This window comes from Equus przewalskii, chromosome 30, assembly GCF_037783145.1.
Source record: "Equus przewalskii isolate Varuska chromosome 30, EquPr2, whole genome shotgun sequence".
NCBI lineage: Eukaryota > Metazoa > Chordata > Mammalia > Perissodactyla > Equidae > Equus > Equus przewalskii.
Genome location: NC_091860.1, coordinates 20,148,789 through 20,163,621, shown reverse-complemented (window position 1 = coordinate 20,163,621; position 14,833 = coordinate 20,148,789). Strand labels below are relative to the sequence as shown.

The 14,833-nt window shown below is 41.5% G+C and overlaps 1 long non-coding RNA gene across 1 annotated transcript; it reads left to right on the top strand.

The window, feature by feature from the left end:
- The first annotated feature begins 3,038 nt into the window (after window positions 1-3,038).
- On the top strand, window positions 3,039-14,253 carry LOC103543932 (uncharacterized). Its single transcript, XR_543041.2, has 4 exons — window positions 3,039-4,411; window positions 4,601-4,845; window positions 11,035-11,184; window positions 13,914-14,253. It is a non-coding gene; the product is annotated as an uncharacterized lncRNA (long non-coding RNA).
- The last annotated feature ends 580 nt before the right edge of the window (window positions 14,254-14,833 follow it).

The following is a 14,833-nucleotide window of genomic DNA, read 5'->3' as shown; positions in this document are numbered from 1 at the left end:
AATTGATCAATGACATTAAGCACATTTGTATATGATTATTGGTCATTTGGACAGCCTCTCTTGTGATGGGCCTTTTCAAGTCTGTTGCCCATTTTTAAATTTCTGAGTTGTCGATCTTTTTTATTAATTTGAGGGAATTCTTTCTATATTCTGGACATAAGTCCTTTGTAGGATATTTGTTTTGCAAATGGCCTCTCCCACTCTATAGCTTGTGTTTTCGTTCTCGGTGTTCTTAAAGTTCTTAATTTGAGTGCAACTGAGTTTGTAAATCTTTTTATGTCATGTTAGGAAATTATTTTCTATCTGCATACACTTTTCTTTTAAACTTGAATTTGTCAGTGTGTTAGTTTCCTGAGGCTGCTGTAACAAATTACCACAAACTTGGTTGCTTAAAACAACAGAAATTCATTTTTCCACTGTTGTGGCCGCCAGAAGTTGGAAATCAGTATCACTGGGCCAAAGTCAAGGTTTCAGCAGGGCTGTGCTCCCTCCAGAGGCTCTAGAGAAGAATCTGTTCCCTGCCCCTTTCTGTGCCTTGCCTCTTCCAGCTTCTAGAGGCTGCGGGCATTCCTTGGTTTGTGGCCTCATCACTCCAATCCCTGCCCCTGTCTTCATCACACCTTCTCCTCTGTGTGTAGGAAGTCCCCCTCTGCCTCTCTCTTATAAGGACTCTTATGATGGCATTTAGGACTCACCCCACTTATCCAGGATAATCTCCCCATCTCAAGATCCTTAATTTAATCTCATCTGCAAAGACCCTTTTTCCATATAAGGTCATAATCCCAGGCTCCAAGGATTAGGATGTGGATGTTTTGGGGGTCCATTTTGCAATCTCTCGGTCAAATTGACTTCAGAGTAACTAAACGTCAAGGCAAGGCAGTGATATTATAGACAGAGTTCTGGCTGGGAGACTTGAGTGAAACTACCCGTGCAAAATTTTAACATCTGTGGGCCTCAGTTTCTTTGTCAATAGGAATAATAATATATGTCTTCTCAACTCTACAAAGTTGTTTGCAGGTGAAATACTGCGTGTGAAAGTCATTTGAAATATTGAAATTTAGGGTCACGTGGTGCCGTACTTGAGAAGATGAGGTTGAGTACCTTGCCCACGTATCACAATTCTCATTTCTGCCCCTGAATGAAACTCCTAGGTAAGTAAATACTTCCGGTGGCATTAGAGGGGTCCAAGCCATAGGGGAAGTTAGCCTGGATTTTATGTCAAACGTTCCAGACCGTGTAGCATCGTAGTTTGGAGTGTGTCCTCTGGGATCAGACCTCCTGGGTTTGAAGCCCAGCTTGATTGCTTCCTAGTGGGACAATCTTGGGCAGTTTGGGGACTGACTTCACTTAACAGCCTTCTGACATTATGTCCAGGGACAGTTTAATATAAAGGACTGTTAACTAGTAGAAGGGGCTTAGCTGCTAAAGGGAGTAAAAGGCTAAAAGGCATCTAAGGGGTACGAAAGGCCCAGCCACTACCTCTTGGCTGAAAGGAGGGGACAGTAAAGGAACTAAGGGCAAGGATGGGAGTCAGTCCTCTTCAGAGAAGCCATTGCTACCTCAGGAACCTGCAGCCTGCTGGTGGGACAAGACTTGCAGAAGGTAGGGCCAGAGCTGGTCTGCAGAACCTGCGCCCAGAGAGGAGAGTGTGGCCGGAGGTGCGGCTGGGACTCCAAGCTGGCCTCTGGGCTCCTGCTCTGAATAACTATGGAGGACCAGGACCTGTAAGGGAGGGTCTTCCTGGGGCTGCAGCCTTGCAGTGTCCCTCTGGTGCCCTCTGTTGACATAGCCTAACATTCTGCCAGCTCCAGCCATGAAGCAAGGCAAAGAAGGGTGGGTTTGGGGCTGGGACACAATACGTTGATAACTGGCAGTGATTTATCCTCTTATGCCCTATGTTCATCTGGAAACGGGGGATAATAATTTTACACCCCCCCACATACAAAGAATTATCACATAGACTTATTGTAAAAAGTAAATGAATTAATGCGTGTAAGTGCTTAGACCCATAGCTAGTGCAGTCTCGGTCGGCTATTCCTATTGGCTCTAATTTATTACCTCCTACCGGGCCCATGTCATGAGCTGATATCCAGGGAAGAGAGGGACCCTGCCTCTGACCCCATGGAGCCGCATCTTTAGCGCCTTTAGTTACATGGTCAGATTTCAGATGCTTCCTAGTTTGTATTTTAAGGACTAATACTATCCTGAAGCCTAGCTTTAAGAATTTGAAGAACTTCTTAGCATAATGTAACCATTTTTCTTTTGGTCTAACTCTTTTTAGCAGAGAAGGATGCATGATATTTTTCTCTGTGGTTCCTTAAAAAGAGAAATCACTGCCAAATAATGAATTCCTTCAACCAATATTTATTAACTGCCTACTATGGGTCAGACAGGATTCTAGGTCCTGGGGATGCAGAAGTGAACAAGAAAAGACAAAACGAAATTTCTATCTTCATAGGGCTTAGATTCTAGGTGGCAGCTGGGGGAGATGGACGACAGACAAAATAAATAGAAATAGGGTCTAAGTGATAAGTACTATGGAGAAAAAGAAAACTGGGAATGAGGATAAACTTGATTCTCTTCCTCAAGTCTCACTACTTAAAAAGAATTCTGTGTGTGTCTGTGTGTTTTGGTGCCAGTTCCACATATATTCTGTGATTCCGAATCAGTTGTGGAAACTAGAAACACCAGGATCCCAGGAGAGCCTGTGTGGGGAAAATTTTCCCTTTGATTTTGATAAAATTTGAGTTAGGTTCTTTTTTTTTTTTTAATCTTCCCCTCATAATGTAAACATATTTGCCTCAGTCAATTCAGATTCATTGTACCAAGTTGCACATCTATGTACTCAGTAGGTGAGAGAGTCCTTTCTCTATTGGCAATAGCCTTAATTCTCTCTTAAGTGCCAGATTGGTGGTAATTCTCTCTGGTGAGTTGCTAAACCCAATCTTTTTCATCTGTATGTCTGAATGTCAACATCTCCTTAAATCTGAGTCGGACCTCTGTGTTAAATTCTTTTTAAAAATTCTTCCTTATTTAAATATTCATGGGAATGGCTGATCTCCAACCTATGAAATAAAAGTAGAAGTTTTAGACAAATCTCTTCCATTTAATTCTCCCATTCCAAAGACTTTAGAAACAAGTCTGAAAATTATAGGAACCACAAATTTAAAAAAAAGTGTTAGTTTGATATGTCTGAAATTAATGCTTTAATTTATTCACCACAGAATGTCTTCACACATCGCTGTTTTTTGTAATTTATACCATACACTGTCTACTCAAGTTAATGTGTGAAGCATGGTTAAATTATGCCTAAAAAGGAATATGAAAACTCTCTACAATATGGTCACGGGAAAAGGGTCTAACAAGGAGTAATGGGGCAAAATTTAAATAAGAGAAATTGAAATAGAAGTTTCAGAAAAACTGTCAGGTATTGAAGATTCGCCTAACTGGAATAAGCTCCTCAGAAAAAGACTTAAAAACTTTTAGAGGGCCAGCCCGGTGGCGCAGCAGTTAAGTTCCCATGTTCCACTTCGGCGACCCTGGGTTTGCTGGTTCGGATCCTGGGTGCGGACATGGCACCACGTGGCAAGCTATGCTGTGGCAGGCGTCCCACATATAAAGTGGAGGAAGATGGGCATGGATGTTAGCTCAGGGCCAGTCTTCCTCAGCAAAAAGAGGAGGATTGGTGGCAGATGTTAGCTCAGGGCTAATCTTCCTCAAAAATAAATAAATAAATAAAAATTAAAAATAAAGTGAGGCATATTAAAAATTAAAAAAAAAAACTTTTAGAGCAGTCGACTGGAAATGGATTAGACAAAGTTCTAGAAAATATTTCTATAGGGAATGCATAATTGTACATGTGGTCTAACCAGTAGACCACATAATCTAATGAGCTTTTGTGTGTTTTCAATCTTTTGTTAATCATATCAAAGGAGGTTTGGGATAAAGATCAAATGAACAATTTCATAGAAAAGAGACATATTTTGTCAATATGATGTCGTTTGTTCTTTTCCCCATTATGTATCACATGCTGACAGGACTTTCGTTCCTCTTCTTATGGCTAATTTAATGCTGTAAAGGATGCCAGACTGATAGCTCGGGAGATTGCTGTCTGTTCTACACGTTCCTGACCTTGTACTTCAGTCTCATTCTAAAGGAGTCCGGGCGAGAACTGTAAAGGCAGGATGGTCACTCTGTGATACAGTTTGTTTTCTTTTTGAGATTAATAATACAGTCCTAATGAGTGTTTTTAAATGTTAGCAATTTGGAGGTTGCATTCATTAATTCACTGAAACTCCTACCTGTGTGTGAAACCCTTGCTTGTAGGTTTTAGGCCGTGTAGGAAATACAGATCTCTGAGAGACTGCTCCTGCCTTCAATGAGTGTACAGTTCGGTGAGCTGCTAAAATGAGTAAGAGCTGCTCTTTACATGGGCCATCACTTCTAAAACACTGAACCCAAAACGGGAAATGGAGTTCAGAGATGTGAGGCATGAGGGGGTGGGGAGAGGGGATGTGCAAGAGGAGGTTGCCACGCTGGGTGAGTGTAGGTTTATTTCCCTCTGTGATGTTTAATAGACTTGTTTTTTCTCTTGTACTAGGATTCTCCCAAGAAACAGAACCAATAAGAGATGGACAGGTCTAGATAAAAAGATGTGTTTGAGGAACTGGCTCACATGATTACAGAGACTGAGAAGTCCCACGATCTGCATCTAAAAGCCGGAGACCCAGCAAAGCCGATGTGTAATTCCTGTCTGAGTCCACAGGCCTAACAACCAGAGGAGCTGATGGTGTAAATCCACGTCCAAGGGCAGGAGAAGACCGAGGTCCCAGCTCAACCTGGCAGGTAGGAAGCAAAAGGGACGAATTCCTCCTTCCTCTTTTTTGTTGTATGCAGGCTCTCAACAGATTGCATGAGGCCCACCCACATTGGGGAGAGCAGTCGACTTCACTGAGGCCACTGATTCCACTGCTAACCTCATTCGGAAACACCATCACGGACCCGCCCCATGGCTCAGCCAGGTTGACACATAAAATTAACCATCACAACTCTCAAGTCCCATTTCAGCGGTTCCTTTCAAACCGAGTTGAAGATGGGAAATAACTTTTGGACTTCTCTAGAGGAAACATCAGCAGGACAGGCTCATCTCTTGCGGCCTGGGCCTTCGCTCCCGCCTGGCCTGCCCCACTTGTCCTCCGCACTCTAGAGCGCTTCCTGTTTGCCTGCTCTGTTCTCAGGGAAGCTCCGCTTGTGAATCTTATCGTTGACCCCAACTCCCCCGACTGTCCCTGCCCTACTCAGGCCCCGGGGAACAGTGGGCGGGGAAAGCTGTTCAGCGCTTGTCACCCACTGTGGCTACTGCTGTTCCCTGAGCTAGCACAAGGCCTGTTCCCTCCTCACTCAGGTCACCGAAGGGTCCCTCGTTTCATCTGCAGAATCCTTTGTAGTCGAACCTTTGCTTCGATGCGATCTATAGCTTATGGGGGTAATGCAGTTTTTAAAACAGCAAAGCAAAACAAATAAATTGGATATCTACTATGAAACTTAGGTGATTTGGTGATTCTTCTGGTTTCATGAGTTGATTGTTAGTAATTATGTATACAGATACATTTATACAATTCTAATGATTTTTACTAATTGAATTGAAATTGTTTATAATTACAAATTAAATGTAGTTGTAGTACATATTTGCTTTTAGAATAATGATTTAGTCCTATGTAGTGACACTGCAGTAGTTTTAATCTCTGGAGAATTCAGTTGAGATACCTTTTTTTTTTTTTCATTTTTGGTGGGGAAGATTGGCCCTGAGCTAACATCGTTGCCAATCCTCCTCTTTTTGCTTGAGGAAGATTGGCCCTGGGCTGACATCTGTGCCCATCTTCCTCTGTTTTTTTGTATGTGGGACGCTGACACAGCATGGCTTGATGAGCAGTGTGCAGTTTCTGCACCCGGGATCCGAACCTGTGAACCATGGGCCACTGAAGCAGAGCACGTAAACTTACTCACTATGCCACCGGGCTGGCCCCCTGAGATACCTTTTTTTTTGTTTTTTCTTTTCTTTTTTTTTGGGGGGGGGGAAGATTAGCCCTGAGCTAATATCTGCCAATCCTTTTTTTGCTGAGGAAGACTGGCCCTGAGCTAACATCCATGCCCATCTTCCTCTACTTTATATGTGGGACGCCTACCACAGCATGGCTTGCCAAGTGGTGCCATGTCTGCACCCGGGATCCAAACCAGCGAAGCCAGGGCCGCAGAAGCGGAACGTGCGAACTTAACCACTGCGCCAGCGGGCCGGCCCCCTAAGATACCTTTTTTTAATGAGAATGATCAAGATTGAAGATAAAAAAAAGTGAGAATTAACCAGGTTAGAGTAAATTTATCACTTCAAAATTTCACTTTTTTCCTCAATCTGTGTTGGTGTTTTTCTAGAAAGACTTTTGAGTGCTTTGGCTGATGCCTGTTTTAAGTTTTCTAGATCCACCGGAGTTGCCTTTTATTGTAGTGGCTTTGATCTGTTCTCTCAGTTTGGCAATGCAGACTTCCTTCAGATTTTTAAACGTTCCTATAAGCACTTTGCTTTGAAATTCCCAACTCCCTTTCCAGGAGCTGAGAAGAGACTTTGAGCTCATTTAGACAAGTTATGCTGACAAGGAGATTTTCATATGGCTACAACACCATATAGTCTTTAAGGGCAGCTGACTTGGTCCCTGTCTATAGTGCACCAATAAAACATTTCCAGCTACTTCAGCCTCTTAATGCTCCCAACGGCCTCTGCTGGATCCTGCTGCTTTTGGAGACTGATTTTTTGATATTCTGATGTTTTCAATACATTTTTTTGTGGGCAACTCAAGAAGTAGTATATACCTAAGAATTCTCATTTTCAAGCCTAAGGTATTCACTTCTGACGTTAGTGATATTCCTCTCATTAATTTTCTTAAATTAGGGTTACCAGATCTAGGGAGAAAAAACTCAAACAGGAACACCCAGTTAAATTTGAATTTCACATACAGAAAGAAAGCTTTTTTTTTTCTTTAAGTCTAAGTATATCCCATGCAGTATCTGAGACATACTTATACTAAGCAATTATTCGTTCCTTGTGTGAAATTCAGATTTAACTGTGTGTCTTGTATTTTATTTGGTTGCCCTATCATAAATGGGATTTTCTGCTCCCGCAGCTTCCCCACCCTTCCAGCTCCAGAGCTTTACCCGGGGTTCAGAGTCCAAAGAGAAGGAGAGGGCGTGGGGATATAGGAATATAGGAGGGGATACTTGACGTTTGTTGCCAGGTCCTTGGCAATTTCCTGGCCATAAACTCCCTTCTAGGCCTAGAAAAGTGGTGCTGAGGTATCAGGTAAAAGGAGGGGAGCCCCAGGAATGAGGTAGCTTCTCATGGCACTGTTTGCCCATCCATTTATCAATAACAATTTATCCAGACCCCAGCAGCACTGCAGCCCCATTTACCAGTGAATACGTGGTCCCCGACTGTTCATCTAGAGTCTACAGCCAGGCCTGTGGTACTTTATGATGTCCTGAGAGCCTGTCTGGTGGCAGTTACCCATCATCCTACCGTTTAGTGACATGTCATTCTGCTTGTAAGATGTTGGTATGACAAGAAAAAAATTAATATTTGAGGGTTCACAGCCTCTCCTCCTCCTCACCTTGAAAAGGACAATTCTCTCTTCCTGCCCTGTGTCCCTGGTCCCAGGATCACTGGGGACCAGGTTAATGGGAGAGGGCTGGAATTAAACGCAGCCACGGCCGGTTTGATTGACCTCAGAAAGGCAGCAAGATGAGACGAGAACACATACACAAGACGAGAGAAGCAGGGCAGAAAAGGAACGAGGCGGTGTGCGTGTGGAAGGGAGAGATGTGACAGGGGAGGATTTTGGAGGAATGTGAAGAGAAAGGGGTTTGAAGGCAGTGTTTCTGCCAGACTCTGTGAAATATCAGGGAAGAGAAAGAAAAAGATTTTCAGGAAGTTGTGGTGTGGATTGTAAGATTCATCCCCCGTTGGCATTTTTTTGAGCAGCTGTGGTTAATATTTATATTTATTTAGTGACTTTTTAGCTGTCGCCGTGATGTTTCCTCTGATTCTGAATTATCCTGAGATGTACCTACATACGACCCAGCTCTATGCCATTTACCCAAAGTAGGGAAGGAGAAAAAGCAGGGCAGTGAGGATCCATTAAATTCTGATCAGACAAATGTTGGGCAGCCAAACTGTAAAGCAGCGCCTCATTTATTCCATCATTCTAACATTCCCTGGGAAGAGCTAAAACAGTTATTCCCCACAGGAACATTAAAACATAAATTGATGTTATCTATTCATGTATTTATGACATTATGGATTTTCTCTCTGCCCTCTTTCCTCCCTTTTCCCTCATATAGTTAAATATACGTGTGACATGATGTGTGACCATGAGATAAATAAACATATTTTTGTCATGCCGAGTAGAACTTATACTCCAAATCAGTGGTTTTTTCTTTTTCTTGCAAAGTTTGTCAACGTGGATGCTGAACTCTTTGCATCTATGCATCATTGCACTGCATTGCATTGTTCAAAAACATTGGGATCTCCTGTTTTGGAAATACCTTCAGAGTTTATGTCAGATTATTTTAATTATCCTCACTAATGGAAAATCTGTGTCCTTAAAGATACATTTGACTTTTGAAAACAGCCAAGGATAATTTGGAGTGTACTTTGATGGATAAAGTATATAATCATAAAGATTACACTTTTGGATAAAAACAAGATAGGAAAATTAATGAAATTTTCTGCATAGCTCATAAACTGAAAATAATAAAATAAGACATTCTAAATTATTTGTGAGCAATGAATTGAGTTGAGTAGAAGTATAGTCTCCCAAAAACTACTTCAAAATAACCATTTCTTTTAAACTGTGTTTATACATTTGTTTATCCATCCATTCACTCAACATTAATTCAATAGACATGCCTTGAGGACCTACCCAATCTTAGACACTGGCTCTGAAAATACCAAGATAAAAAAACTTAGTTCTTGTTCCCAAAGAACTTCTAATTCCATTGAAAAATAGATATGCAAACATACAATTTTAATATACAGATCCAATCTGAAACCTTTGATGGATTTTGGAAGTGAGAATATTTCACATTTTAGCAAAGTAATACGATGGGATTCCAGTTGCTATGGCCGGAGAACAATTACCCCAAAACTTTGTGTCTTAAAACAACAAAAGCATTTGTTTTTCTCATGAGTCTGTGTTGTAGGCAGGGCTTGGTGGCATCAGCTTGGCTTTGCTTCACCTGGCCAACAGTTGGGGCCTTTGAACGCCGAGGGCAGGCATTGCTCTCACATGTCTGGCAGTTGACACTGGTTGGTGATTGAGACCTTGGCTGGAGTTGATGTGCCAGAACACTTACATGTGGCCTTGCCATGTGACTGAGCTTCCTGACAACATCGTGGGTTCCAACGGCAAGCATTTTGAGAGAGAAAGGAAAATAGGCAGAAGCCATATACCTTTGATGTATGACCTAGCTTTGGAAGTCAAGCAGTGTCTCTTCCACGACTTTTATTTATAAAACCACTCCAAGTTTCAAGGAGGAGAGGAAATAGCCCTCACCTCTTGATAAGGAGTGAGTTGTAGAAGAACTGTGGGATGAGAAGTGTTGCAGTAGCCATTTTCGGAATGGGCCACAGATACGCATGCGACATGTTACATAATACTACCATTGGTGGGGGGGGCTTCACTCTGTAATGAAACCCACTAATATTTCTGCAACAAAGTGAATGAATATTCACACAAAGTGGAATAAATTGAGATTATAGATATAAACAGTTCAGTTCAGGTTTTGCCACTAAATGAGTTACCAAAAAATATTTTAGTTTTCAGAGGTTTTTCTGGATTTTAGACTTTCCAGTAAGTGATTTTTGACCTGTAGTATAATTTTTGCTGATGCAGGTTATAGGTATCCACAACATATTTGGACGAAGAGACTATAGAAGGACTGGAGGAGTAAGAAATCTTCATGGAAGAGAGAGCCGAAAAGGGGTCAATTAGGAAGGACACTCCAAACTAAACAAACTGTGTGTACAGTTATGGAGGTCTGAGAGAGCACGGGGTATCCAGAGAAAAGCAAGGTTTTCGGAATAGAATATATAGATGAGAGAGTGTCGGGGTCAGGTCATGAAGAGTCTTGGATGCCGTATTATGGAATTTGGATGTTATCCTGTAGAGATAACATGAGACCAACCACAGATTTTAAACAGGAGAGGGATGTGATCGTATTTACTCTTCAGAATGATTATTTTGGTAACAGACAGTAGATCGAGGGGAATGAGAATAGCGTTCACTTAGGAGGTTCTTGAGTAGGCAGCTAGAACTGATGATCGCCTAAAATAAGAGCGAGGAAGAACTGGTGCATTTAGCTGCATTTCCTTTTCTACTATAGAACAGAGTAAATCAAGAAAAGCATGACGCGGAGATGGAGAGGAGTTTCATTGTCTCTTTTCTAGATTAATTTTTTATCCAAGTAGTGCGTATATCTTCTTTACAATGTAAAATAGCATAAAGCATAGAATAAAAACCAACGTGCCTTGCACCACATCTCATCACCCCTAGTCTTGCTCCCTAGAGGCTCGCACTTGCACTCCTTTAAATGGTTTCTTCTGGGGTTTACCTCCATGATCTAAATAATGTGCTGTGTCTGTTACAAGTAGTGGAAAAACCAATTGAAAATAACTTAAATGGTAACACGTATTCTCACATAACAAGAAGTCCAGATTGGGCAGGCTTCAGACACTGTGTTTGTCTCCATCTCAGCTGATTCCTCTCGTGGTCACAAGCTTGATGCTTTAGTTACATGAAAAAAAAATCCAGTGGAAGAAAAAGAGGGACTGTTCTTCTTATGAGTCTTTGTTTTGTTTAGTTTATCAGCAAATAAATTTTTTCCAGAAGCTCCCCAGGTCCCTTCCCCTCCTGTGCCTTCTGCTCATTTGGGTCACATGCCCTGTGTTGGGTGATCTGTTACTCACTTGGCATCACTTCTTCTAAGGGCTCCTTTACTTTGAAGAGGAGAAGCCAGAAGCTACATTTGCCAGAATCCTCTTCATATTGCGGCCAGGCTAGAGCATGTCAGCGAGAGGCACCCTTGCGCCCAAGTGATGGAGCGATCCTTATTCTCCAGTCAGTTGCAGTCAGAATTGTGAGTAGATGTGATACTCCTGGAAACTTCAAGGCAAGTTGTTTTTGTTTTTTTTTTTAAAGATTGGCACCTGAGCTAACATCTGTTGCCAATCTTCTTCCCCTCCTCCTTTCCTCCTCTCCCTCCCTCTCCCTCTCCCTTCCTCTCCCCTCCTTCTTTCTCTTCTCCCCAAAGCCCCCTGTACATAGTTGTATATTCTAGTTGTAGGACGTTCTGGTTGTGCTATGTAGGATGCCACCTCAGCATGGCCTGATGAATAGTGCTAGGTTCGCGTCCAGGATCCAAACCAGCAAAACCCTGGGCTGCCGAAGCACAGCCTGTGAACTTAATCACTTGGCCACGGTGCCGGCCGCTCAAGGTGAGTTTTGAGAACAACTTGCTTGAGTGCTTCAAGTTGAGAAGGTCAGCGGTGATTTCTCTGACCATTGCTCCCTTAGGCCTTTTTTCTGGGTAAGCCACCAATTCCCTATATTAAAACCCTTTATATCTAGACTGCAAAGAGTAGCTTCTGGTTTCCTGACTGATATATGACCCTTCCTAAACGTATCACTGATGCTTCAAGAGAAATGAATTATGGCACTGACATAGATGGATCAAGATTTACACCCATAGACATGTGGAAGGAGGATGGACATTTGAACACAAATCCTGTTCTACCAACAAAGAAAAATGGGATGAGGAAGGAGATGTGATTCCAGTATGGAGCAAAATAGTAACACTGGGAAATTTGGCTTCTGGTAATGGTGACGTAGCTTGGTTGGACTAAGCTTCCCACAGATAACAGTGATAAAGTTTGGATGAAAATATTAAAAATCGACTACTTGAAGACACTAGACAGAGACTAAAAGCAGGCAGAAATTGGAGAGGAGTCTCCACTTAAAAAGATTGGAATTACACCAATGTGATTTTGAGTTTGCAGTTTTTGCCCAGAGTTGCTCACCAGTGAAGTTGCAGACTTACAGGATGGTGGTGTCAGAGTACAGAGTTCAGGGCTGGAGGAAGGGCTGCTGGGGATCTGGGGGCAGGGGTCCTAGAAGGGAAGGAGCCATATTGGTGGTGAGCCCCCACATCTGCACATAAGCCCTGCTCAAATTCTTGTCTGACCATTGAAATACACATTAGTGGAGGAGACAACAAAGAGCCCAGTGGAAAAGTGGCAACTAAAACCTGAAAGAGTTGAACAGAAATTTCAGCTATATCCCAAAACAGAGGAGGAGACAGACTTAGGAGTTTGAGTCCAGCCAAGTCAATTCCTTGCTAGGAGAGAAATCACACTTTTCTGAGCAATATAACAGAATCCAGAGTCTCTCCAATGTATCATTCCTAATGTCTAGTAGACAATAAAAATGACTAGACGTGTGAAGAAACAAGAAAATGTGACTCAAATGCAAAAAGAGAAAAAACTGTCCATGGAAACCAAACCTTAGGAGGTGCTTAGCAGATGAGGACTTTAAAGCAACTACTATAAAATATGTTCAAGGACTTAGAGGAAAATATAGCCATATTGAATGAACAGATGGAGAATCTTAGAAGCAAAATAGAAACAATGAAAAGATTCTGTTTTAGCCTGTTTGGGCTACTATAACAAAAATGCCATAGTGACAAATGTTTATTTCTCACAGTCCTGGAGCTAGAAAGTCCAAGAGCAAGGCACCAGCAGATTTGGTGTCTGGTGAAGGCAGACTTCCTAGTTCGTAGACGGCTGTCTTCTCACTGTGATCTCACATGGCAGAAGGGGTAAGGGGGCTCTCAGTGGTCTCTTTTACAAGAGTACTAATCCCATTTGTGAGGGCTCCACCTTCATGAGCTCATCACCTCCCAGAGGCCCCATCTAATACCATAACATCGGTGGTTAGGATTTAAACATGAATTTTGCGGGGGGACACAAACATTCAGTTTATAGCAGACTCATATGAAAATTCTAGATGAAAAATACAGTAACTAAAATGAAAATTTTACTGCATTTGATTAACAGCAGATTGGAGATGGCACAAGAATCAGTGAATTGAAAGTAGATGAATGGAAATTGTCCAAATTCAAGAAAAATGATGGAAGAAATATGAATAGATCCTTAGAGAGCTGTAGGACAATACAAAGCAGTCTCATATGTGTGATTGGAGGACCAGAAGGAGCAAAGAGAGAGAATAGGGAAGAAAAAATATTTGAAGAAATAGTGATTGAAAACTTGCAAATTTAGTAAAAACACTAACTTATAGATCTGAGAAGGTCAGTGAACCATAAGCAGAATAAATACAAAGAAAACCACACTAGGTACATGTCAGACGGCTGAAATCCAAAGATAAAGAGAAAGGAGCCAAGAGAAAATAAAAACTATATATTATGTAAATAAAAACGTTAATACAAATGATGGCAGACTTCTCGTCAGAAACAATAGATGCCAGAAGACTGATGCACACCCAGATCCCATCAATGAAAACTTTGTTGCCTTCATTGCAAGGAGCCCCTATAGCAGATAGCCTTCAGTTGTCAGCCCCTTTCAGGAACTGATTAGCTGTAGAGAGCTGCCTCACTCAAGATCATGCCCCTTCCTAGGTTGCCTACAGCCAGTGATTGATCAATGCAGGAGTATCTTGACCTGACTATCTTGGCCCAATGCAAAACAAATCAGAAGGGCCATTGTTGCTCCAGATCGCCCCAGGGTGTATAGGGCATGCAGCTCAGCTCAACTTTTCCTTCTGACTACTCTTGCTTTCTTCTCCTTTCTGCAGGTTTTGATACCAAGGAAACTCCTTAGTAAACACCCTGCTGGATAAACTCCATCTCAGAGTCTATCGCCCAGGCAACCCAACCTGTGACAACAATTGAATAACATCTTTAAGTACTGAAATAAATAAAACTATCAACCCAGGATTCTGTATACAGCAAAACTGTCTTTTGGAAATGAAGGCAAATAAAGATATTTTCAGAGAAACAAAAGCTGAGAATATGCATCACCAGCAGACTTGTGCTATAAGAAATACTAAAGGGAATTCTTCAAGTGGAAGGGGAGTGACACCAGATGGTAACTTGGATTCAATGGAAGGAATAAAGAATGCAAGAAATGGCAAATATTTGGGTAAATATAAGAGTATGTACACATTTTCTTGAAAAATCATATGATTCTACAATGCAAATTATAACACTGTGTTGTGGGGTTTATAACATAAGCAGATGTAAACATGAGTAAAACCTCATAAAGTTTGGGAGAGTAGTAAATAAAACTATATTATTAGAAGGTTGTTATATTTATGTACAGTTGTGCAATATAAACTCTAAGTAGATTGCGACAAGTTAAAAATGTATAATGAAATCGTAGGGCAATTACTAAAAATAATGCAAGATGTATAGCTAAAGAGCCAATAGAGGAATCAAAATGAAGCACTATAAAACATTCAGATCACCCAAAAGAAGGCAAGAAAAGAGAGAGGAACAAAGAGAATTGGACAAGTAGAAAACAAATAGCAGAAAGTATATTAATAATAGTGGGAATAGGTTTCTTATTGTCAGAGAAGGGAGTTACAGATACAGAAAGCAGGAAACTAGAATGAACTAGTGGTGTTGGAATTTGTGTGAATCAATGTCTTTCAATATATATAAGTAAATACGTAAGCATGGAAGTAATATGTGTATGTATATGCTTATATGCCTG